The sequence below is a fragment of the Glycine max genome, chromosome 7, assembly GCF_000004515.6.
Source record: "Glycine max cultivar Williams 82 chromosome 7, Glycine_max_v4.0, whole genome shotgun sequence".
NCBI lineage: Eukaryota > Viridiplantae > Streptophyta > Magnoliopsida > Fabales > Fabaceae > Glycine > Glycine max.
This window is the reverse complement of record NC_038243.2, coordinates 21,377,098-21,403,052: the sequence shown is the minus strand read 5'-3', so window position 1 is coordinate 21,403,052 and position 25,955 is coordinate 21,377,098. Positions and strand designations below refer to the sequence as shown.

The following is a 25,955-nucleotide window of genomic DNA, read 5'->3' as shown; positions in this document are numbered from 1 at the left end:
TTCTGCCCTAGCCTCACTCAAAATATATCCTTCCACCGTTTCCATTTTTGTCTTCTCATTCCACAAGCGATAGCGACCGCGACAAGCTCCTCCAGAGTGTCAACACTCCCATTTTGCTAAACCTTAGGTTGGTTGTTCTTCTTCATGTTCCCTTTTTTCGTTTTTTCTCTCTCTTTCTTTTAATCTCAAATCGTAGCTATGATCCTTTTTCGCGGAATAAAGAGCCCTTGAGAAGAAAATGCGTGTTTCCTTGAGTAATTAAAAGGAAGTAGAATGGGATCCAAAATTCTTCCAAAATGGGCATCGAAGCCTTGCGTAATGGGAATCGACGAAGCTGGAAGAGGCCTCTTTTAGGTTCATTCCCTTTTCCATTCTCCACTTTCCCTCTTTTTTTTTCCTTTTAACATTTTTCCGTCATTATTTCAAGGCCTATGGTTTATGATTTCTTATACCGTGCTTAGTCCTATCTGATGACCTTTTCCATGTTAAGTTTTGCAGGTACCATACCACCTCAACTTATTATTATTATTATTATTATTATTATTATTATCTTTTGTTCTCAATTTTATATTATTAGAAGATTTATAAGATTTGATTAGTTTCACTTAGCAGTTTAGCTTATATTAATTTTAGTAAATACCTTATGCTTGGTGGGAAAGTATTGAATTGACGATGTTACTGGAAACACTGCATAGTGTGCATCCATTGAAACTTAGTGGTTCACCCTTTTGCTTTTTTATTGGTGTAGATTCTAAGACACTCAAGGAAGAGAAGAAGGAATAATTGTATGAAACTTTAAAACTTAATGATTCTATTGGATAAGATGTTGATGTCATTGACCCACGGGAACTCTCCACTAAAATGCTTAAGAAGTAAATCAATATAGCTTACTCCTTCAATGTTTTCACTGGGATTCTCTTCTATTTCCTGAGTGCTTTTCTTGTTGTAATTTTTGACAGAAATAAGATTAACTTGAATGAGATTTTACATAGCTCTGCCATGAGCCTCATTGACAAGGTACTGAAAATGGAAGTGCTTCTAACTGAGGTAAAAACCTTGCAACTTATATGTAATTATTAATTAATATCAAATGTAAGTTGATTATGTGATTCATCTATAGCTCAAATGATTAGAGGTTTATTATAAGGTTAGTGCCTATGGCACCTTTTTATTCATGATTTTCACTTTCAATAAGAGCAGTGTGATTAATTTCTTCCCTTGGACATTAAGTGGAATAAGTACCAAAAGAGAGTGGGTTAAACCTTGTTGTGGTTAAGTATATAGGGTGTGGTATTAAGTAGTAAGCAGATGATAATTCAATTACTGAGGTGAGAAGTGCATAATTTGTTCCTTGCAAGTTTATATAGATACATTTGGAGATGCAAGGAAATATGAAATTAAGTTGCCTAATAGTTTTCCATCTATCAAATTTGTGGTTGCAAAGAAGGCTGATAGCCTTTAGCCCATTGTCAGTGGTGCAAGCATAGTTGCAAAGGTACTTGTTTCTCCTTTATGAAATTACCAATGGTATAAAGTCCTGTAGTCTACCTGCAACCTTAATCCAAACTTTTAGGTCACAAGGGACCATGCTTTAAGAGAATGGGTGCTTGATGAGACTGTTGAAAACATGCAGAGGTTTTTTGGATTTGCATATCTTGGAGGTAAGACGGATGCAATTCTATCTCATGTCGTGCCTATTGTTCTGATTAAAAATTGTATGAACAATAAATCTGGTTGTGTTCTCATTTGTGTAGATCCCCAAACCAAGTCCTGGCTAGAGGATCACAAACATCATATCTTTGGATTTCCATCATTAGTATGATTTAGTTGGGGAAGCTACAACTCTTATTTTAAAGATGCTGCAGAAGTGTTGTGGTAAGCTTGCTTTCTTAAGCTCTGGGAAAATCTGTGACTGCAGAGCACATGATTCCCAAGTTTGTTCTACTTGATACATGTTAATTTATTCACCATATCAATTCTTTGCCATGTTCTTTGTTGAAATTATGGGGTTTTAGGTAGAGGAAGAAAAAGGGGATAAATAGACTGAAAAATTTCAAATTAGTATTAACTTGGTATGATGTGATTAATAACGGCTAATTATGAATATATTTTGGGGTTAAATTATATAGGAATTTGTAATTTTTCTCTTCTAATTTTTCCTTTTAGAGCAAATAATTGTTACATTAACATCATTTAAGTTTTTGTGCAGAGAATAGTAAAAGTGATGAATTTATGATGCTTAGTGGGTAAAATAAAGTTTAGTAAGGAAAACGAGCTAATTAAGGAAAGCAGAGCTAATTAAGGAAAGCCAAGTTAATTAAGGAAAGAAGAATAATTAAGGAAAGCATAATAATTAAGGAAAGTATGTCTAATTAAGGAAAATAGAGGCAAACTTAGTGCAAGAAGTCACACAGAAATTTCAAGAGAATACAATTCCTTATAGAAGACAAAAGGCTAGAAGAAGGAGAAGTAAGCATTGGAAGTCATTCCTTCCCTCCATTCCATTTCTTATCTTTTCTCCCTTTACTAAATATTCCCTTCTTACAATTGTAAAGTCTTCATGACAATGAGAGGCTAAACCCCCTTTGTTGTGAACTTAGCATCCAACTGCTCTTGATATAATTTCTCTTTCTATTTATTTATGAATATTACATTTGCATTATCTTTTCATGTGCTTAATATTATTGCTTGTGGCTTGATCACCCATTTGCATGGTAAGTTTTAGGAGTAGTGTTGGGAAATGTTATTTTCTAATAGAACTGGGAAATGGTATCTAAATAAAGTCATCACTAGGGATAGATTGATATTTGTTTAGCCTGTTATACATCCCTATTCTTAATGCAATTTATTATTTTAGCTTGGCAAAGAGATTTGGGAGAGAAAATAGATAAATTAGACTCTTTCATGCGGGAGACTAAAGTTTGAGTATACTAGTAGATGCAGGTGTAAATTGAAATAATTATAAATAGAGAAAAAACATTAACATTACATCAAAGAGTAGCTCTAGTAGGCTAAGTTCCCAACATTCTCATCTTCTAAATTTCCTTCTACAATAATATTGGATTTTCTCATCTTTTCTGTCTTTAATTAATTAGTTTAAATTTTTGTTTAATTTTTCCTCTTGTTTAATTTAATTTTTTGTCAATTTAAATTATTGTTTTTTTCATAACCTTTTCAAATAAATTTTATTTAACTTCTTTTACTAATCAAATATTCATCTACCTAAATACAAACAAAGTTTCTGTGGATTCGACACTTGGACTTCCGTTTTAACTTTATTTCTTGGGATGAATTGGTGCACTTGTCAATCCATCAACAATGATGTATTACAATGTTATGATATGTTCATGAAACTCAGAGTGTGGTTAAATATTGCAACCTAAGTCAGGTGTTGAGTTCAATTTACAAACTAAATCTGACTATTATTTTCTTTAAATTATTGGAATCCACCCTTTTGCAACACTATATCATTGGGATCTTCCATAGATTTTAGTAGATAAATATGAAGGATGGTTAAGCTCACAAATCATGTAAGTTATTCCAATGTTATATAGGCTTTTTTTATTTTATAGAAAAACGATTGAATTTCATATTCAACCTCTACTTAATAGAAAAGATTATGAGCATTATGCCTATACATGCTTCAAAGCTTTTGGAGACAGAGTTAAGCAACTGATTAATTGAAAGAAGCTCTGAATGGGGTCACTGTTGTTGTAAGTTTCCCCTTGACTTGTTATATTGCCTGGTAAAAATATAGTTGCGAGTTTCCCTTTAGTTTGTTATATGACTGGTAAATAGTTTGCAGCTAAAAGAAAACCGAAAGCCAAGTTGCCTTTACTTTTTTTTTGTTAGTTTCATTCACTATCTCATTGCATTTATAGCTTCCTTTGCCATTTCCATTAATAGAATAGAGAATTCTTAGGCATATGAGCATTTAATGCATCTCTGTCACTGACTCTGCTCAATAGCTTTCAATAATTACAATGACATTTTTTTTTTTGGTTTTGGAAGATAGGCAGAGTCATAGAGATATAAAGGGGCTCTTAAATTTTCAGCCTTTTGGAGAAAAGAGACATTACTCACATACTCACTCACCATCGACGCTAGTGGAAAGTGTGATAGATAGATATCTGCATTGGATTTTCTAATTTCTTTTGTATACTTTGGCCACTTTTTCTTTGTAATTTGCCTAGTCTTTCTTTCTGTGTGGTGGGATTTGTTGTTTTTTTTTTTGTGAAAAAGGCTGCAAAGGAATATTCAGTTATCTGGATCTGGGGTGGTGTGGTGGAGTTAGCCTTCAATTGTACTTTCTTCCACTTTAGATCTGTGATTCAGCTTATAGCATGTGCAAGGTAAAGAACCTTTGTTAATTTCTGCAAAAAATAAAAAATAAAAAAAAATTGGGGGCAATCTTGTATAGGTTTGTTCTGATTACACAACATCTTTTGCACTTTTTTTGTTCATGTTGGAAAAACAGTAACATCTACTACATAAATGACCACTTGGATAAACGAACTTAGACTTATATATTTGGAGCTTGTTGTGCCACCTCTGTGTTCATACCTTCTTTTCACAATTACCATATTTGGTCTTTTCCAGGACTGGAAATGACCACTTACACTGCTTGGTACTTGGCAATAGTTGCCCTTATTCATGGCCAGGTAAATCGTTAATTCTGAACCATAATTTTATAAGTTTTTTTTAAAATATTATTAGAGTTTTAATGGTCTTGCATTGCCACTCATTCAATTACAAATTATTGCTGATATGATTTTTAAAGAAGTTATCATAAATGTCAATGAACTTATCATATTTGATGAGAGCCACCTCCATATACAAGCACGAATAAGTGTTTCTCGAGTGTAAATTATTTTGTGTTTTTTAATACATTGACAAGTTTTAATTTTTATGCAGTGTTAAATCTAAATATTCTACAAAACTAAGTTAAGCTGAAGTGTTTATGTTTTGGATACTCTTGTAGTTTTTTTGTTTTTACTTGGATATTATTATTACTTCTCTAGTTCTCTTTTTGGTTTGATTTCTCTGCCAGTCACATTTTGTTTCCTGTAACCTTGAGGCCTGTTATACTTATTTGTGTTTGCCGGTATCCCTATAAACCTCAATGATGCCTTTGTACACTACTAGAAAATAGACTTTCTACATCAGTTATCAACGCCTTTCAACATCGATTATCACGCGTCGTTGTAGCCGAAGTCGTTGAAACACAGTCGTCCTACAACGACAGTTGACCGACCGTTGTAGAATTCTGACATTCTACATCATTTGTTAGGATAACCGATGTAGAAGTCTGTCCATTCTAAGACGGGTTGGTCTCTAAACCCGTCTTAGAAAGCTAGATTTCTACATCAGCTGTCCTAATAATCGATATAAAATGGTCAGCATTCTATATCGGGTGTATCCTGAACCGTCGTAGATTCCTATCCCACGATGAAGCATTCAACATCGGTTGTCTTAATAATCGATGTAGAATGTTCAGGTGTGGCCTAAACCGATGTAGAATTATTATTTTTTTTTTATAATTTTTTTGCTTTTTGGAAGCAAGAATTATGATGACATAAAAATTGGTGGCATAATCATTTCATTAAAAAATATTTCTACAAAATTACTAGTAATTACTAAATTCAATATCATTGGGGGGAAGATTTAGTGGTAGTGGAAACATAGTTAAGGACTAAAACTTAAAATGCAAATAAGAACCAAATAAATAGTTTAATTAGGTTATTGATGGCGTATTTAGTTAATTATAAAAACAAATATATATATATATATATATATATATATATATATATATATATATATATATATATATATATATATATATATATATATATATATATATATATATATATGAGTTTCATTGTCCAGCCTGTCAATAGTGTCAAATATGTGTCAAGAATAGAATATCATAGGCGAATAAATGCAATTGCAAGAGGATATAGAATAGAACTAAGTTCCACTTATGAGTTGCGAACAGTTTTGCTCAAAGTTGAGGCTGATGTGAATGTTTTCCCATGCATCAAGATATCCATTCTCCTCCTTAATCCTATGTCTCATTCTGAGGTCTAGTTCTTCTACACTAAGGTCTAATGGAGAATCTGAAGCCCGTTACATTCCAAAGACCAACAAAAGTCTTAGCAATAATATTCATGCATGACACCTTAATTTTATATGGTTCTATATGCTAAATTTGTCTCAAGGTACATATATCTTAATTTTGTGCCCCCTTTTCATATCACATATATCTTAACATACATAACACATAATACTAAAGAAGAACTTGAAATTAATTATCAGTAATATTTACCATAACCCATCCCCAAATATCAGCATAGGATGGGATGTGAGCTGAATAAGGCACAACATCTACAAACAAAACAAAATTTTTCTTAATTTTTAATCATATTTTGTTACCCACAATATTTAAATCTAAAACTTTTCTTAAAAGATTCAATTTTAGTTTCACTAATCATATTTAACCTTTAATTATTATATTATCTCTTAAGCAAGAACATTCTACATTTATGATTGAAACATTTATGATTGACGCACACTTAGAGTAAAAGGAACCTGTATAGCTCGTGAAGTAATGCACATTGAGGTAAAAAAAACATTTAAAATATATTGGTCTAAAAGTAAGTCTCATCTCATTATCCATAGGGACTGGTGCTCTCTCAGTATCATATATTATAAGTAGTTTCTTAAAATTAAAGGCTATAACTCAAACACACACACCCTAAGAATCTATAGATTAGAAACCCTGTATTTGCCAGCTCAATCATTCATGATTAACATCTATGAACTGGAAGGGAATGACACATTTCTTCTATTTCTACCTACTTAGGTTATGATTCTTTTTTAAATCAAGTTTAAATTGCACTTGTAAACTTGATTTCACCATATAGCCAATACATCTATATTGAAAAATAAATAAACCAAAGTTAACTGTGTGAATAAAATAAATACCAAAAGTACATGCAAGGAAGTTGTAATGTAGGATAATGATAAAGAGTACCAATACTTTAATGAAGCAACTACAATTAAGTGATGAACAAAATAAATGGCTAGAAACCTCAAGCATGGTGAATTTCTTTTTGACACCTTCAAACTCAAGTTCCAGTACAGTATCCTAGAAATAATAGAAAGATTAAAATCATAAATTGCAGAAAATATAGACAAGCTACTAAATGTGAGAATAGAAGATGTTGAACACATATGTAAGCTTGGCAATCCTGCCATCATCACAAAAATATGAACCAAGGAGAAAAAGAAGCAACAAATATCATTCTAAAAAAAGAAAACTTAAAAATGATCTGTGTTTTCTAGTATATATTAATTATTAGTTCATGTTAATTAAGGTTTGGTTGGTTCAACAGGTGAAAAATGATCGATTGAAATTTTTAAGACAAGTTAATTTTGGGTGAAAATCTAATTCAACATCCACTCTTCAATTTAATTTCTCACATTGATATATACTTTCTATTTCCATTGAAAGAATATTAAAGCAACATATATACTTGTGGTTTTGATGAGTGCTAATTCAAGTGAAGGAGTGGAACTGAAAGGGATGAAATCATAGACACCATTCCCTGATGTATACATGGGGACACGATCATCAACACGATATACAGCCTTGTGTTGATTTGGGTACCAAATTATATCTGCAAACTCATGTTGCTGTCCAAATGCTGCGGCTTGGTCCCCCAAATCCGAATCGTTTTTTGTCAAATAGGTAATGGATCGCTTGAAAAGAGGTTCCAGTTTCAAAGTAATATGCTAAAATGTAAAGACTTCTTAATGTAAATGTAAAAATTTGCAACCTGAGTATTACAACAAACGATGCTAAATTTGATACATTCAAAATTTATGATGGTAATATTTAAGTCCATTTTATATTTTTCAGAATATAATATATTTTTATGTGAGTTGTAAATGTAAATAATAATAAATATATACTACTTTTTAATTAAATAAAAAACTATTTAAAAATTCAAATATGATAATTCAAATTAAAATCAATAATAATTTCTATATTATACAGGAAATCACAAAATATTACTCTATTTTTAAAATAGAGTTCAATTTTTGTAATTTTCGCTTCCAAAATTTTCTCTAATATATTACATCAAGTCCATTTGATCAAGATTTTGGTCCATCTAGTGCCATTAGAGTACCATCCACCTATTTACATTACATCCTTGTTAGTGAGCTACATTAGTACTACTGCTAGTAAATTAGAATAAAGTATTTTTAATGTTATTTGAACACATGTTAAATTAGAATAAAGAAGAAATATAAGCCAATGTGATATATATAAGCAAACTTACCTTCATTCTATAAAATAGAAGCAAACTTATTTTAAATAGAAGCCAACAAGTAAATAAATAAAATAGATTTCATTCTATAAGCCAATGTGAATTCGAAGCAATCCATTATAGCTGGCAACAATATTGTTCTCATTAATGCCCTTGGTTGTGCCATCATCTCCTACATAGTGTTTAGCACAAGCTGCAACTTTGTTCATCTGTCAAAGTTAACAAAGAATGAATATCTTCAAAGGCTCCTTATTGAACATACCAAGTTTGTATATTGAAACACTAACAAGTGAAAGTAAATTTTAGAAACAATAAGTCAAATTTGAGAGCTTGCAGTGAAGTTTGTTCAAATACTTTAAGTAGATTCAAAAGCAAATGAAGTTCTAATACCATGTCAAGAATGGAACCAATATCGACAGCATTGGCGAGCCAATCTTTGCATACAACTAGTACCGGCAGCCAATCTTCTATGAGCTTCCTTCTCACCTGAACAATAGTTAAAAGAAGAAAAGAAAAAAAAAAGACACGCGCACTCTGATGATAGTAAAAGGTAATCATAAAGAAGGTTTTCACCAAGGAAAGCCATGATGAACCAGTTGCCCTGCATCATATAAACTTTATACTCATATGCCTTTCTCTAATATAATCAATCAAAGCCTATACTTTCTTTTCTCCTCGTTAAAGTAGGTCTCTTACTAGTTTTTACTCCCAACAATTTTTCAGTCAGCATGTGATAGAATTATACCAAAGCCATGGCAATAATGATGTCACAAGTACAAGATGTCTGATATATTGTGTTCAGGTCATGCATTATAGGTTTTTGTGGCTGTTTTGCATTTGGTTAATTAGAAAATAGGAGGCATATTTCAATGGATGTAACTTATTATCAACTTTTGCTCTGGATAATTTGCAGATTGAAATACTCTTTAAAGGAAGAGCTTGCACTAAAATAAGAGAAGTTGTAATGGGTTTGGCAATACAACTTGCACAAACAGCCCAGGAGACCTTTGGAGATTTTGAAGAATCAGTTGAGAAAGATGCTACATAGACTGTAGTAACTAATGGAACTGTCCATCCTTTGACAAGCTTTGTGATTAACTATGTGAAGTTTTTATTTGAGTAAGTTCATATGTGTTGTATTCTGCTTCAAATTTTCAACCACACCCATCAAGTTATGTCTAGCATTGTAGATTCTTTTCATTGGTGAAAAAGCTGTATCTTTATTTATCCAGGATGTGTAGAATTTTAGGTTTTCTCATTTTTTTTATAGGTACAAATTCTTTCTTTAATTTCTTCTGCCAATTATCTTCAATTGTTTGTATTTATTTGTTTAGAAGCTATACTAAAAATTAGTTATGGACTTGCGGGAGTTGGTTCATGAGTCCTAAAACTCTTGGCAGGAAACTAATATTACTTGGCTAGAGCAAAACTAATATTACTCTTCACAAATGTTCCAACTGGGCAGGCAAGTATCCAGAGGTAATAACTAGTATAGACTGGTTCAAGTTTGACAAATTTTCCTAATGGGCTCTAATTGATTAAAAAGCACTCAACCCGTGGACATATGTAGCAAAGTCCTACACTTATACAACTTTGTCATTTTCGGGCAATAAATTTGCCAAAAATTGTACTGGAGTCCAAAAATTACAAAAGCAATTCGGTTAATTAGAGGATAACAATTCGTTTTTTGGCAGTTGTCAGGAGATTAGGAAAAAAATAGAATAGGGTGAGAAACCATCGACCCACAATTTCTCATTTTTTGGGTTTACTAATAAACCAAAAGTAAGACCATGTAGTTTAGAAACCATCGACTTCACTAACCTTGTTTATGTGAAATGAGCTCAATGTGTTTCTTCACGAAATGCAAGGTCGAGCCGGGGCGTTGGAGCCGTGAAGTCCACCTCGTCCACTTCAATAGAAGAACAACAGGTAGGGTGTTGCTGTCAAAGGGATTCAGGTGTAAACATGGTAGAGCAAAATGTGCGGAAAGAGGCTAGGGTTCATAAAGTTGTGGACGAATGCACGGAAAAAGGCTAGGGTTCCTAAAGCTGTGGACGCAATATGTTAAATAAAAGGACCAAGAAGGGGAACGCGCGCGTTTTGCTTTTTTAACAATTACGACAGGTTTTCGACTAAAACCGACATAAATTTTATAACACATAACATTCTAAGGCGGTTTTCAATAACCGCCTTAGAATGTGCATCGTAAAATGCAATTTCTTGTACAATAATTACAAAAATGTCACTGTACCACTTTCTAAAACGGTTCCTCTACAACCGACGTAGATTAGGTGTCGTCAAAAGCTTTTTTTAGTAGTGGTATTTATTCTTTGGGCCAAGATTGTTGATTGTTTCTTCAATGTATTTTTAATTGATTTTTAAGTGTGATTAATGCAGTTGTTGTGTCATAGGATTATCCAACTGGAAACGCTAAGTCTTATGGGGTTGAAGAGATGACCTTCTTGGAAGAAGAGGGATTTTTCCAATAATTTTGATGCATATGACAAGTTTGAAGATAGTCCAAAATTGAGTGTTTTTGTGCCTCCCTTAAAGGAAGAAGAAATAATACCAATGTGATATCATGTGGAAAAAGGAAGCTTTCATATCAACAAACTAACCAGAAGGTGTGCCTTTTCTTTCCATCTTATCTATCAATGGTTTCACCATGATCCATTTTCTTATTTTTTAGTTTGAGTTGGAAATGAGTACCATTGATGAAGTAAGTATAAAATTTTCGCTCGATTTTCCTGATCAATTTTTGTTTGTGTGAAATTCCTTAAGGGAATGTGGGAAGATAAAAACTAACAGCAATGTGGGAAAGGCCCACAGAGACAAATACCAGAAAGCCCATTTCAATTTGGTTACATTAAAATTAAAATTTTGCAAAAATGTTTTATTCATATTTTTAGTTCTTTTTTTTCCTGCAATTTTGGACTCGTATTTTAGAAAACTTTCATTTTTAGTCCAATAATTTTTGTATAACTAAATTAAGCTAATTAAATATAATTGTTTCCTCTATTGTTCTGCCTGTGACATATAGTTGTGGATGTAACATCGTTTCAATTATGTTTGCATTTAGTAGGAACCTTCTATGGCTTTGGCAATTCAAATATTGGATGGAGCAGAAAGGTAACTGTTATTATTGGAGATTGATGACTGGTACCACCTGTTCTGTTTATGCTCCATTTTAATCACATGAGATATGTCACATTGTTATTATTATCTAATAATGTATTACGGATTGCAATTTTTTTATTATAAATTTTATTTCTATACAGACCTGCCAATTTTTAGGAAAGCTTCACATAATTGATTTATTAAGAGGAAGTACCTCATCTTTTGTTAATTTTGCTAGTAATGTTTATTCAGTTCTTATTATGGTTTTGAGGTTCATATTAGCGAGCATGAAAATGAAAGAATGATACTAAGTAGATGATGCTGATATTTTGTTATTAACCTTGGCTTCCTTTCTCTACTTTGCCTTGTTTTTCTTTATGTACATCTAACAACCTAGTTTAAAATTAATGAAGGCATCTTCTTATAGTTATAATACAAAATAGTTACTATCTTCTAGTGGTATACTTGAAAGGCTGACTGTTGATTTTGTCCTGTCAAGTCTGATTCTGCTCAAACTATGTTGGATAGTTGAAGTGAGGTTTAACATATATGAAGTTGGGTATTCAATTCAGGAGCAAATTTGTCTGCAATCTCATAAATTTAGTTGAATTATAATAAGTTGCTATTCTTTGTAGACTTTTGGAGTAGGAACACTTTTGTATCTTTTATTCTTAACGTATTTTTGGAAGACTTGCACTGCTAGTATGGCTCGTAATTTTTTCTTCTAGGAGGGCCATGTGTCATTAGATTTACCAAGTTTTATGGTGAATGCTGGTACTGATTTTAGTTTATCTTCTACAAGTCACAGTGTATCTAGTATTCACCTTAATTTAATTTAAAGTGCTTTGTGATCTTAACCCACTAAAATTTGAGTGCACCCTTGTTTACTTCACAAACAAGCACACCTTGGAAGACTCTTTCTCTATTGTCTTATATGTTGGCAATCCATTTTTTCATTCCGAAATCAATTTTCATTCACTCTTGTGTGGCCAACCAACTTTAGTTGTCTTTTAAGTTCAAAATCATAACTTATTTTAATCATTTGTAGTTCAAGAAATATTTTTTTTTTCCTTTCGCTTTAACTTCTATACATGCTTTTATGCATATAGGTCATTTGCTCACTTACACCATTGTATTCCACTAATAGACAATTATGTATTCTTCAGAGGCTCTGAATTTTCTGAAGACTATTGTCAAAGTTAAAATGGAAATAGTAGTGAGAAAGGACTAGGTATGGGTTCAATATTTGACAGTAATTTCACTGCCTCATACACTATAATTCAAAATTATTACCATGTTTGTTCAAAATAATTTTTCCCCATTTGACAGTACAATATAATTAGTCATATATGAGATTCAATGCAGCAGAGATTTGAGTTTATCACCTATTTTATAGTTTCATTACAAATTGATGATCATGGAATGTTCAAACAAGTAAGGGTTGCTTCATGAGTTTGGTAATTTCTAACTAGTTATAGCATGTGTGAATCCCCATTCCTTTCCATTGATATACTAATATATATGTTCATTTTTTATATACCAACAATATTAACATTATCTATTAATATTTTTTTTCATATAAAAAACTATATCAACGTGCATATAACATTTTTCTTTTACGACTCCTTTGCATATAAGTGACTCCTATATCATCTTAAGAAATCCAAAACACTAAACAACTTAATTTAAATTTTAAATATAATAGTAATTTTTATAATTTAGAATTAAATATGATTGAAATTAAATTTAAATTTTAAAATAATAACACACCTACCATAATAAAATTTTAAATTAAATTTATAGATAATCATAGAGAATCAATTTTATTCGCATAAGTTACATGTGAAGCTCACTATAACATGTAAAAAGATAGACAATGTAAAAAGTGAGTTAATTGAGAGAATATGAAGAGTAAGAATCTCATACTCCCAAATCAATAGTCAAATATATAATATATATTTTTTGTAACTATGCTATGTTATAGGTGTGAAATAAGAGACTTAATTGAAATTTTTAAGAATGAAAGGACCTTAATGAAACACTTTTAAAAATTAAAGAATCTAATTGAATATTTTACTAATAAGAGAATCAAAAATAAATTAAAGGAATGAAATAATAATTAAATCTTTTAAAATAAATCAGTTCAGTTTTCCTCTAATGAACACAATATTATTATTCAATTTTATAATATCATAAATAGCACTTTGTGTAATAAAAATTAGATAACACTATTCTTATACAAATACGTAAAATTATATCATCATACAGGTAATTCTGATCTTGGTTTTTAAATCAATTTAAAAAGTTTTCAATCCTTAACATGTTGCATGTCTTTTAAATATTTCTTCAGCTGTTGTTAGACTTTTTTTTTAATCTTAACTATCTTTTCATGTTGCATGCCTTTTAAATATTTTTTCAGTTGTAGCCCAAATATTAAAAGCGGCAGGTTACTTGACTGTAAGTGAGCACACTACTAGAAAAATGTTTGTTTAGGACGTTGATTTAAATTGGTGATCTAGTTAAGCTGCAAAGTAGGCATCTTGCATGTTTTCAGAATTAATTACTTTTCCAAGGTGCCAGAAACTTGAAAATCTAGAGCAGGAAAATAAAGAAGCAGAAAATGTTTTACCCGGGAATAGACACAGTGGGATCAATTAATGAAGATGCCGCACTAGATCCAAAGAAAATGAGGCTGGAGGAAGCAGCTACAAAGGCACAAGCTGCTTTCAGGGGTTATTTGGTATGCAACTCTTTTTATTGAATACTTTACTGATTAAAACACTTCACTGATGAAACTGTATGTGTCCTTTAGTCTAAAAACAAAATTGAACTGTAACTATGTAAAATATGTTTTAATCTGTACTGCAAAAGAATAGTAAATGAGTGGAATTGATTTTTGCTATGATTGTAAATTATGTTAACATCTGACTTGGAGGCTTCGGTGGATCAAAAAACGAAGAGGTTTAGAGGATTTAATGTTAATTATTATTAGAGCTCAACCTTGAACCTCAGTGTGACATTTAGAGTTATAATCCCTGGAGACTGTAATTTTAGACAACAGGCTCAAACTTTGCCTGATTTGGTGGTTCCTGCTGTTATGATACTCTTTATTGAAACCATATTTCATCTGCAAATTTGTTTTCTTAAGTCTGTCATCGCTTCCGTCTCTAACAAATTGATAATTGATAAGTATGTCCAGAAAAGGTTGGCAAATACTTGGCATATAAACAATTTCTTGACTTATTTGAACTATCTTTGTCAAGTTTTGATTGTATGACTTATTTATTCTCATGAAGGCTCGGATAGCATCTAGGGCTCTAAAAGGAATAACAAGGTTGCAAGCACTCATCCGTGGGCACTTGGTTAGGAGACATTATGCTCTATGTAGGGTATTGTCAAGTTTCAAGCACTTGTTCGTTCAAAAATTGAATTCTCAATAAGTTATCATTAGTTCGTCATATTGTTCTTGGTTCCTTAAATGGTGGTTGAATTGATCTAGATGTCATTACATATGCTGCAGAAGGCTGACTCATTTAAGTTTTTTATAATTTTCTTCCCACTGTACGTTTTGCTAATTTATTTACATAGTTTGTTACCGGAAAAATTGTTTAAACGCATCATCCTGATTGGCTTCACGTTGTATATTATTGATTTGGATCTTGCTGTAAATTTGTAAATTATGTGAGGTCCAAACACTGCCTTATCCATACATATAGTATATGACCACATATGATACAATAATTTTATTGTCATGCATTAATTAATTATTCTCATTATTGTTTTTAATGTTGATTTTTATGGAGAAGAATACCATTTTTGTTTTCTGGCTTCTTTTTGGTGCTTGACTCATGGTATTTTCATGTGAAATTCATTATTTTAAAATTTAAAAAAATAATTTTTTTAAAATAAAAAATTCTAAGACGGTTGTCTAAAAAACAGTTTTAGAATCCTGATTTTTTTTAAAAAAAATATTCTAATACGGATTTTTGAAAAATCGTCTTAGAAAAATCGTCTTAGAATGTCTACATTTTAAGATAATTTTTGTAAAAATCATTTTAGAATCCTCAATTTATTTTTAATGTTTTTTGTTAAAAAAACATTATAAGACGGTTCTTTGAAAAACTTTCCTAGAATCCTCAATTTGTTATATTTTTTTTTTTAAAAAAACATTTTAAAACGGTTTTTGGAAAAATCCTCTTAAAATTTTTAATTTTTTGAAAAAAAAAATACATTTTAAGTGAAAGCCATCTTAAAATGTCACAATTATAAGACGACTATTTTTCTGAAAACCATCTTAGAATTGTAACTTTTCTAAGACGGTTTTTTGAGAACTGTCGTGGAAAGTCAAGACTTTCCACGACATTTGCTTCAAAGTTCCAAAAATCGTCTTTGAATGTGTCATAAAACTAACGTAGAAAATGTTTTTTCCAATAGTGATAATGCTTTTATTATTTTGTTTTCATTATTAAAATCACTTTTTTTCTCATATGATCTTGAGATAACATTTCGTTTTAATTTGTGTTTTTCGTATATGTTCTATGAGCATGTGGTTGGTGCTATTTTGTGAAATAACAAAAATATTTTCCATTAGTTTTTTAAGAAATTAAGGTCATATATGTAAGCAACAAGGTCCAATATATAGCATGTTATTAGCTATGAATGTAAACATATTAAGATAAATATCAAACATGGATCTAACAAGTTATGAATACCAATGCACTAAATGCTAATGATATCTATCTAATATGCTCCAATGAAATGAATGCTAATCCTAAAACCTCAAAATATCACGAAGTGGTATGTTTGAGCAAATAAAACAGAAAGATTCAAGTTATTCGAGTCTATTCACTATAAATTTTTTAATAGATCTAAGCTTTGTTCAACATAATTTATTTCAAGCTAAAGATATTAATAGGTATGCTAAGTGGATTTTTGAGGCTCTAAGTGCTAACCCTCAACATTTTGACTTGGAATTTTCCCTCAACAAGAGACACACAGGTAAAAAGCAACAAAAAGGGCAACCAACAGCCCCACAAAGGATTGTTCCTAACTTGTTGGTAAGGAAGGCTTAATGAAAGTTAATTAAGGAACATATTTCTATACCAACAAGTTTAGGACCAACCCACTGTGGATTATCAATTGCTCCTACTGTTGCTCTCTACCTGAGTGTCTCTTGTTGAGGGGATGATAGCATTCAGAACCCAATGGGAGGATTCAGGCCCAAGAGGATATCCAAAAGGCCAAAAGGTTGGGAAGAATATATCAACTAGACCGTGAGTGGAAAGTTTCTTAGAGGTAGCACAGCTAGGTAGTGGAGTTTGTTAGATGTTGATTCCCTACTCCTTTGTCCCCTATTTTATATTATTCAGTGTTTTCTATTTTTATCTTTTAGAATTATATAGCCTAAGAGCTTATAAATATGTAGACAGAATGAATGGGAATCATAAGAAAATTATTCAGAAATACCTTTCCTCTCTTGATTTCTGGAGGTATTTTCCTAGCCTCAAACTCAAGAAAAATCTCAAGTCCCTGACCCCCATCAACTGGTGCTTTCATTGCCTCCAACGGCGGACAACACTCATTCCCACTCCATTTTGAGGCTTGAAGAAGTTGGTACATTACTAACCCAGAACTAGAGCGCCCTCACCACCAACCAGAGCTCCCTCCACTCCAAACTTGACGAAGTCATCTCTCACCTCACTTCCCTCAAAAGCGCTTCTCTAGGTCACTCTCCACGGCAAGCTCCACCCCATATGAAGCTTGACGTCCCTCACTTCAGTGGAATTGATGCCATGTTCTGGATTTTTAAAATCAATCAATTCTTTGATTATCACAACATCTCGAAAAAGGAACACCTACAGGTAGCTTCCTTCTATCTTGACGGACCTGCCTTATGCTAGTATCAATGGCTATATCGCAACGACCAGATCACCTCTTGGTCAGGATTTGTCCAAGCTTTGGAGATGCGTTTCACCCCTTCTTTTTATGATGATCCTCGAGGAGCCCTTTTCAAGCTCATGCAACACGACTCATTCAATGCATACCTATCGGAATTCAAAGCTCTGGCTAACCGAACTATGGGCCTTCCACCTCCGTTTCTCCTCAGTTGTTTCATCTTTGAATTATCACTTGATATCCTCTGTGAAGTCCAGGCTCTGCCACCATTATCGCTTGTTCAAGCTGCCGCACTGGCGAAACTTCAGGAGGATAAGCTTTTTTATGCTCGTCATGGCTTGCGCTTCTGGCTACCTGTTTCTCCTATAACGGTCTCACCCTTCAGCTCGTTGCCTCTATCTTAATTACTGGCACTGCTTTCAGCTCCTCAGAAAACCACCTTCAAAAAGCTTACTCCCGCCGAGATGGCATCGCACCGTGAGAAGGGATTATGTTATAACTGCGATGAATGCTACGGTCCCAACCATCATTGTCACGCCAAATTCTTCCTTCTCATTGCCTCTAAGGAAGACTACCCCATCGATCCAACACCCACTACTGACCCAGAGCCTTCCTCTCCTATTGCTCTCTAATTTGACAATAACCACCCTGCTCAATTAAGTCTTCATGCCCTATTGGGTCAACCGACTTATGTGACCCTGCGCGTTATGGGCTCCGTCAATGAGCATGTTGTGGTTGTCCTCATTAATGGGGGTAGCACCCATAACTTTGTCCAAGGCAGGATGGTTCCGTTCTTGAACTTGGTTGCTCAACACACAAAGAGATTGACCATCATGGTGGGCAACGATAATGAAATTGGTTGTGACCATGTCTGTCGCAATGTTTCAGTATTGATACAGAGTTACTAATTTTTTAAGGACCTCTACGTTATGCCACTTGGAGGTGCGAATATGGTTTTAGGGGTGACATGGCTTAAACTCCTTGGCCCTATTACAATTGACTATTCACACCTCACAATGTCCTTTGTGTGGAATAGCAATGTTGTTTCATTGCAGGGGTGTCTTGGGCCTGGCCCAACAGAGGCCACCCATGGCCAAGTGAAACGTTTACTAGACACGGATCACGTGACTTCCTTTTCACACATTCATCTTCGTGACATGACCACCTCTTCCGGCACCTCCACCATGCCAACTCTGCCAAAACTCCGTTCCCTTCTCAGCCGTTACTCACCTATTTTCCAACAACATAGTTCCCTTCCTCTTCCTCGACCCACTGATCACACTATTCATCTTGTCCTGAACTCCCAACCTATGAATGTCAGACCATATAGGTATCCATATTTCTAGAAGCACGAAATCAAGAGGCAAGTTGAGGATATGCTACAAAGCAACCCCATTTGACCCAGCCATAGTCCCTACTCTTCACTAGTGTTGCTTGTTAAAAAGAAGGACGACACATGGCAGTTCTGCGTAGATTACCGCACCTTAAACACTATCATCGCCAAGGATAGGTTCCCTCTACCTACCATCGACAAGCTTCTAGTCGATTTGGGACAAACAACTTGGTTCTCTAAGGTCGACCTTGCTTAGGGTTTTCATCAAATCCATATGGCGGATGCTGGTATCTCCAAAATGGCTTTTCGTACCCATAAGGGGCACTACGAGTATGTCATCATGTCGTTTGGGCTCTATAATGTCTTGTCAACATTTCAAGCCACGATGAATGATTTGTTCCAGCCTTTCATCCATAAATTCGTCTTGGTGTTTTTTGATGACATTTTGGTGTATAGTCATAATTTTGACGAACACTTAGATTTTTTGAACAAGGTTCTTCATACTCTACAACAGGGAGAATTTTATCTCAAACTTCCCAAGTGTGCTTTCGGCTAACATCACATAGACTACCTGGGCCACATCATTTCCACAACTGGAGTTGAGCCTGACCCATGAAAGATACAACGAGGTCACCCCATTGCTTATTTTAGAAAGTAGTTCTGTCCTAAACTGCTCTTAGGGCATACTTTCTCCATTCTCACCAACCATAAAAGTTTGTCGGAGCTTATGACCCAATCCATCCATACGCTCGAACGACATATCTACCTTGCTAAGTTGTTAGGCTTCATGAACCACCAACTGAGGCTTTTTGGATCCTCACCATGCCCCATTTTTAATTCCTCGAGGACCTGAAGAAGGAATTGACCAGCTCCAACGAATTTACTATTCTACTCAAGGTTGTCTGCGATAACCCCAAGCATCACCTTGAATTCAAAATCCAGGATGAGCTACTCCTTCATAAAAATCGAATTTGGGTGAATAAAGGAAATTCATTCATCTCAGTTATACTAGAAGAGTACCTTAAATCCCCTTTAAGGGGTCACATGGGCCTAGCTAAGACTTTGAGTCGCCTCCAACATATTTTTTTCTGGACTGGTATGAAAAAAGATGTCTGCGAATACATCCTAAGTGATGCAATCCTACCCTGCAAGGGTTTGGGATAGAAGACTCCAAGTAGACTGGGTCAGAGATACAAGAGAAGACCCTAAGGTTCTCATGAGCCTTAACATAGATTTCGGGCCCATGGGCTAAGTATGAGCCCACTTATCTTTGTATATATTAGATTAAGGTTTCATTATTTTTTTGCCTTGTATTTAGGGCTCCATAATGTAGGTAGGTACCCTTGAAATGTAGGATTTTTCAGCCCTTGTATTTTAGGGCACCTAGACTAGTTTTTGTATTAGGGGTAGTTTTGTAATTTCACATGCATTGAGTGAATATTTGATGTGTGTGTTGGTAAATAAATTTAATTGAATTGGGAGAAGCCCAATCCAATTAAATTTTAGAGGGGGAGGTGAACATTTGCTTGCGACACCCCATTGCCAGATCATATAGTCACAAATTCACTAATCATTATTAGTGGGCTGAATCATAGCTAAAATTCACTAATCATTATTAGTGAAGTTTTGGCTCCAAAATTTGTCTCCACAAATTCAATTTCAAATTCAAGTAAAATTTGAATAGAAATTCAAATTTTCCTCCAATTTTGTGTAACACTTAGACTATAAATAGAGGTCATGTGTGTGCATTTTTTAACTTTGGTCATTTGAGAATTAAACTTCAAATTTCAGACCTCTTTTGAGGCACAAAATTTCGTGCTCCTTCTCTCCCTCTCCCTCCATTCATCTTCTCCTACCTTCAAGCTCTTATCCATGGCTTCCTATGGCGGTGAACTTGTTCTAAACTCATCTTCTTCTTGAAGTGGCGTCTCCAATCATGTTTCTCCTTCTCCATTCTACTGCCATAAAACTTCAAGAAGCAAAGGGCTCGATTGATAAAGAAGATCCAAGGCCTACAAGCTCCATAAGAGCTACATCATGTGGTATCAGAGCATCTTCATCTAGGTGATGTTCTTTTATTTTCTCTATCTTTTTGTTCGGTCAATTCACTTTAATTCCTTGTTATTCATCTTATTCTCCATATATATCCTCCATTGTCTTGTGGTTTGGTGTTGTTTAGAGTAGATTAAAAAAAAATAAACCGATTAAATCTTAGATCTACACTTGTTCTTGCATTTCTATGGTTCAAATTTTATAGATCTACTCTTGAATCATCTTAATCCATGTTGTCTTAGAGTCATGTTTAGTCATAATAATTGTCACATTATGTTCTAAGTTTGTGTTGAATTTTTATTTTGTTGATTGAATTCTAGATACATTTGTTCATGTATTCTTGTCATTCTTAGCCTATCTTTTGAATTTTGAGTCTAATTCATGCATGTTATTTAGTGCATAACATATTCTAAATCAATTCCTAGAAGTAGTCTTGTTGTTGAACTTTTTTTTTTGTTTTCTAAGTTTCCTACATTATGCCTATGTTGAAGTTGAGTTGTGGTACTGAGTTGTGGCTGGATTTGTGAATCAAAATAAGTCTTAAGCTCTCTTGAACTGTGCTATTCAAGATAATTGAGCATAATCAAACACAAATTATAACTATCTAAGCCTTAAGTAACATAAACACTACTCTTGATTTCTAGGTTGAAATCGCTGGTGCTGGCAGCTTGAACATACGAACTTGTATAAATTACTAGTAATTGGTAACTACGAATTTTGAGCTGAAATTTTTACTGAATTTTCTAGACATCTTTAATAAAATTATAAAAAAAAGAACCAAGTGATTTGGATTAAAGGAAAAAAATAATAAAAATAAAACAAGTTGGCAGAAAAATTAGTGTCCAGGAAAAAAAAGTGAAAGGAAAGTGTGCTTGTTGTTTTGGCTCAAAATTTGTTCTATAATTGGTGTCTATTTTATACCAATCTTAGTTTTGAAATTTCAATTGAAAATTAGTGTGAAAACAAGTTCCAAAACTAGAGGTTTCTTGAGTCTTTTTTTTAGTTTTTTTTTTACTCTACTCTAGAGCCATTCTGAGTTTCTCTTTGAGTCCTAGCTTGTTTTTATGTGCTTTTCATCGTTTTAATTGTTGAATAATCCTTGAAAATTTGTCTTGTTAAAACTCTATTGGTTTAGCTTTCATTTCATTTTTTTGGTCTTTGGTTATTGCTTGTCTCTTTGTTTCCTTGTTTGTGAGTTGCCATATAGGGAACTGGAAAGGAGGATTGGTGCCATCCCTTGACGAATTTGAGTCAAGAAGCAAGGGGAAAACCACCTTAAGAGCTATTGGTTTAAAAAGCACTCCAAATTGTGTGAATCAACAAAGAGAAAACAACCACCAAAATTGAGGACCTTTTTGTAATTTTGTAATTGACAATTTACTTACTTTCATTGCTTTCAAATTTTGTAACAAAAAGGCCTTTCAGTGGAAGTAAGTTGGGAGCCTCCAATAGGCCATCCTACTTCCATTTGTGTGTAATAATTTTAGGAAAATTTCCCTTAGGATTATGAGTGTTTTGTTGGGAACCTTAAATGTGGTCATCCAAACACTTAGGATTCGCCTAGTTTACATTTCTTGCTTACTTTCATAGCTTATTTCCTTTACCTTCCATTGTCAAACCGCCTAGATAGCTTGCAGTTTACTAATTAGTTTTTACCTTATCTTTCACACCTCTTTTAGTGTTTATTTTGGCTAGTTTCAACCATAGTTTCTTTTACCTTTTGTTATCAAACCCCCAACAAGAAAGAACCACAACTTAGGAACCAACATGAGTCTTCATTCTTCATCTAGTGTTAATGGTGAGAGTTCTACTCCTAAGGACCCCTTGTATAAGATATTAGATGAGTTGAGATCCCTTAAGTTGTGGAAAGAAAAACAAGAGAGAAAAGAAAAAGAAAAAAAGAGTGGAAGAAATAAGTCAAGACGAAAGAGAGAAAATAAGAGAGGAAGAAAGAAGGAAAATACTAAAAGAGTTAAGAAAGAAAAACATGCCTCCTATAGTAGTCATAACTCTTGAAAGAGCCTAAGTGAAGAACTTTGTGACTTTTATGAAGGAAGGCATAGGTCACATCTTAGACCTCACTCCCATAGGAGAGAAAAGGAAAGAAAGCCTCAAGAGGCCTACATTAACCTCCCATACTTTCATGGGAAGGACAATGTAGAGGCTAACTTAGATTGGAAAATAAGGGTAGAGAACAACTTAAAAGGAAGTCTACTTCAAAATCTTAAGGCTCTCACTCTTGTCCAAAGAAAGACCAAGGTCAAGGCATCTTAGGGGTGACACCTTATAAGCCTAAAGATGATAAGGGGAAGACAATACAAAAACAACCCCTTAAGGCTAGTATGCAAGAGAAGACTAGCTCCATGAAGTGCTTTAAATGTATTGGAAGAGGACACATTACTTCTCAATGCCCCACTAAGAAAATCATGATTATGAGGGGCCAAGACATTTATAGTAGCCAAGATGAGGATACTACTTCACCTTCTTCTAATGAAAGTGAAGAAGCAAAAGGGGAAGAATCTAGTGAAGAAATCTACCCCCAAGAAGAAGGACAACCTTTAATGGTTAAGGAGGAGTGTAAGGAGGTAAGTGTCTCCTCCAAGAGGTTAGCTAAGAATGAAAGGAATTTTGAAATAAAGACAAATATTAAAGAAATTTTCCCTCTTAGACAACCTCCACATTTTCTCCTTTGTAAAAAGACACTTGTTAGCATTGCCACACCTCTTGGGCTTGAGTTTATGCCTCAAGTAAAGGAGTTGTTGGATGAGGGTTTGGTTCGCAAGAGCTTAAATCCTTGTGCTTTGTTGGTGCCCAAGATAGGTATTATTAGGCACCAAATCCCTAAAATAGGTGGTATGATGAATGTTTTGAGTGGTGCAACCCTCTTTTATAAAATCACTCGTGCACCCAACATCTTCATGATTTGTGTATAGAGGGACTCATTAGGTAGGTTTGTTCTTATTCTTATACAAACTTAGGTACTCATATGGGACACCTTAGATTTGTCATACTTTTTGGTAGGAATAATCAACATAAAAATTCAAAAAAAGGTATGTTTTATTGCATTAATTTTCTTAATTTTTTAAATAGTGATCAAGGGGTTCCCATGAATCCTAAGAGAATAAAGGTCATTCCTAAGTGGCCCACTCCACCAAGTATAAGGAAAATTTGGGGCTTCCATGACTTAACAAACTTTTACAAAAGGTTTGTCCCATATTTTTCTATACTTGTAGCACCGCTCATTGAGTTGGTGAGGAATCATGTTCCTTCATGGGAAGATGCCCAAGAAATGGGTTTTCAGACCTTACCTTACTTCAACTTCCCAAACATCACTTATATATATGTTTTTGTTCTTTTTACAGGTGTTGAGGAAAAAAAGCCCAGAGTTTCAAGAACCTAGGGATTTGAGGTCAAATCCTTTTCAAGGGGGAGGGAATGATGCAATCCTATCCCGCAAGGGCATTGGATAGAAGACTCCAAGTAGATTGGGTCAGAGATGCAAGAGAAGGCCCTAGGGTTCTCATGAGCCTTAGGGTAGATTTCGGGCCCATGGGCTAAGTATGAGCTCACTTATCTTTGTACATATTAGATTAAGGTTTCATTATTTGTGGGCCTTGTATTTAGGGCTCCATAATGTAGGTAGGGTATCCTTGAAATGTAGGATTTTTAGCCCTTGTATATTAGGGCACCTAGACTAGTTTTCGTATTAGGGGTAGTTTTGTAATTTTACATGCATTGAGTGAATATTTGATGTGTGTGTTGGTAAATAAATTTAATTGAATTGGGAAAAGCCCAATCCAATTAAATTTTAGAGGGTGAGGTGAGCATTGGCTTGCTACACCCTATTGCCACATCATATAGTCACACTTTGTGCATGTCCTACATGCTTTACATGCCTCATGACACCTAAGCACACTTAGTGGAGAATCTTGGACTTGATCTTGGATTAGTGGTCTGAACCATAGCCAAAATTCATTAATGATAATTAGTGAAGTTTTGGCTCCAAAATTTGGCTTCACAAATTCAATTTCAAATTCAAGTAAAATTTGAATAGAAATTGAAATTTCCCTCCAATTTTGTGTGACACTTAGGCTATAAATAGAGGTCACGTGTGTGCATTTTTTCAAGTTTGATCATTTGAGAATTAAACTTCAAAGTTCATACCTCTTTTGAGGCACAAAATTTCGTGCTCCTTCTCTCCCTCTCCCTCTATTCATCTTCTCTTACCTTCAAGCTCTTATCCATGGCTTCCTATGGTGGTGAGCTTCTTCTAGACTCATCTTCTTCTTGAAGTGGCGTCTCCAATCATATTTCTCCTTCTCCATTCCGCTACCATCAAACTTCAAGAAGCAAATGACTTCATTGATGAAGAAGATCCAAGGCTTACAAGCTCCATAGAAGCTACATCACTAAGGTGTTCTGATTGTCAACTTACAAAGTATATCCCTAAATAACATTCAAGGATTCTTCAACCAATTCCCCCTCTATCTATTCTGTGGGAGGACGTGGCCTTGGATTTCATTACAGGGTTGCCTAACTTCCAAGGAGCTACTGTGGTTTTATTAGTTGTGGATCGATTCTCAAAGGGAGTCCATTTCGGCATGCTTTCTACCCATTTCAGAGCACATAAGGTAGCTCAGTTATTCATTGATATGGTGTGCAAGCTTCATGGATTTCTCATAAGCTTAATATCAGAAAGGGACCCAATATTCATGAGTCAATTCTAGCACGAGCTTTTCAAGTTGTATGGGACTAAGCTGCGTATGAGCACTGCTTACCATCCTCAAAGTGATGGACAAACTAAAGTGCTTGATTGAGTTTTGGAACAATATTTGTGGGTGTTAGTGCATCATAAGCCATCCTAATGGGATAAGTTTTTGTATCTTGCTGAATGGTGCTACAACCCCACTACTCATTTAGCCACTAATTTAACCTCGTATGAAATTGTTTATGGTAAGCCTCCTCCTAGTATTTCCAATTATCAAGCTGGAACCTTTGCCGTGGAAGCAATTGAATTTTTTCTGACTTTGCGCCAAGAAACCTTTCACCTACTTAGGAAGAAGCTTGAAAAGGCCTAGGAACATATGAAAAAGAATGTTGATACTCATCGTCGAGATGTCAATTTCGCTATTGGTGATTGGGTATATGTGAAATTGTGTCTTTATCAACAGTCCTCTTCTTCAGGCACTACTTACCAGAAGCTAGGAAAGCACTATTATGGTCTA

The 25,955-nt window shown here is 34.0% G+C and overlaps 1 long non-coding RNA gene and 1 pseudogene across 1 annotated transcript; one reads left to right on the top strand and one right to left on the bottom strand.

Moving 5' to 3' along the window:
* Positions 1 to 273: 273 nt before the first annotated feature.
* On the top strand, positions 274 to 1,822 carry LOC100805111 (ribonuclease H2 subunit A-like; annotated as a pseudogene).
* Positions 1,823 to 8,395: 6,573 nt separating this feature from the next.
* On the bottom strand, positions 8,396 to 10,449 carry LOC100804580 (uncharacterized). Its single transcript, XR_415200.4, has 2 exons — positions 8,724 to 10,449; positions 8,396 to 8,542 (listed from the first exon to the last, which is right to left on the bottom strand). It is a non-coding gene; the product is annotated as an uncharacterized lncRNA (long non-coding RNA).
* Positions 10,450 to 25,955: the final 15,506 nt, after the last annotated feature.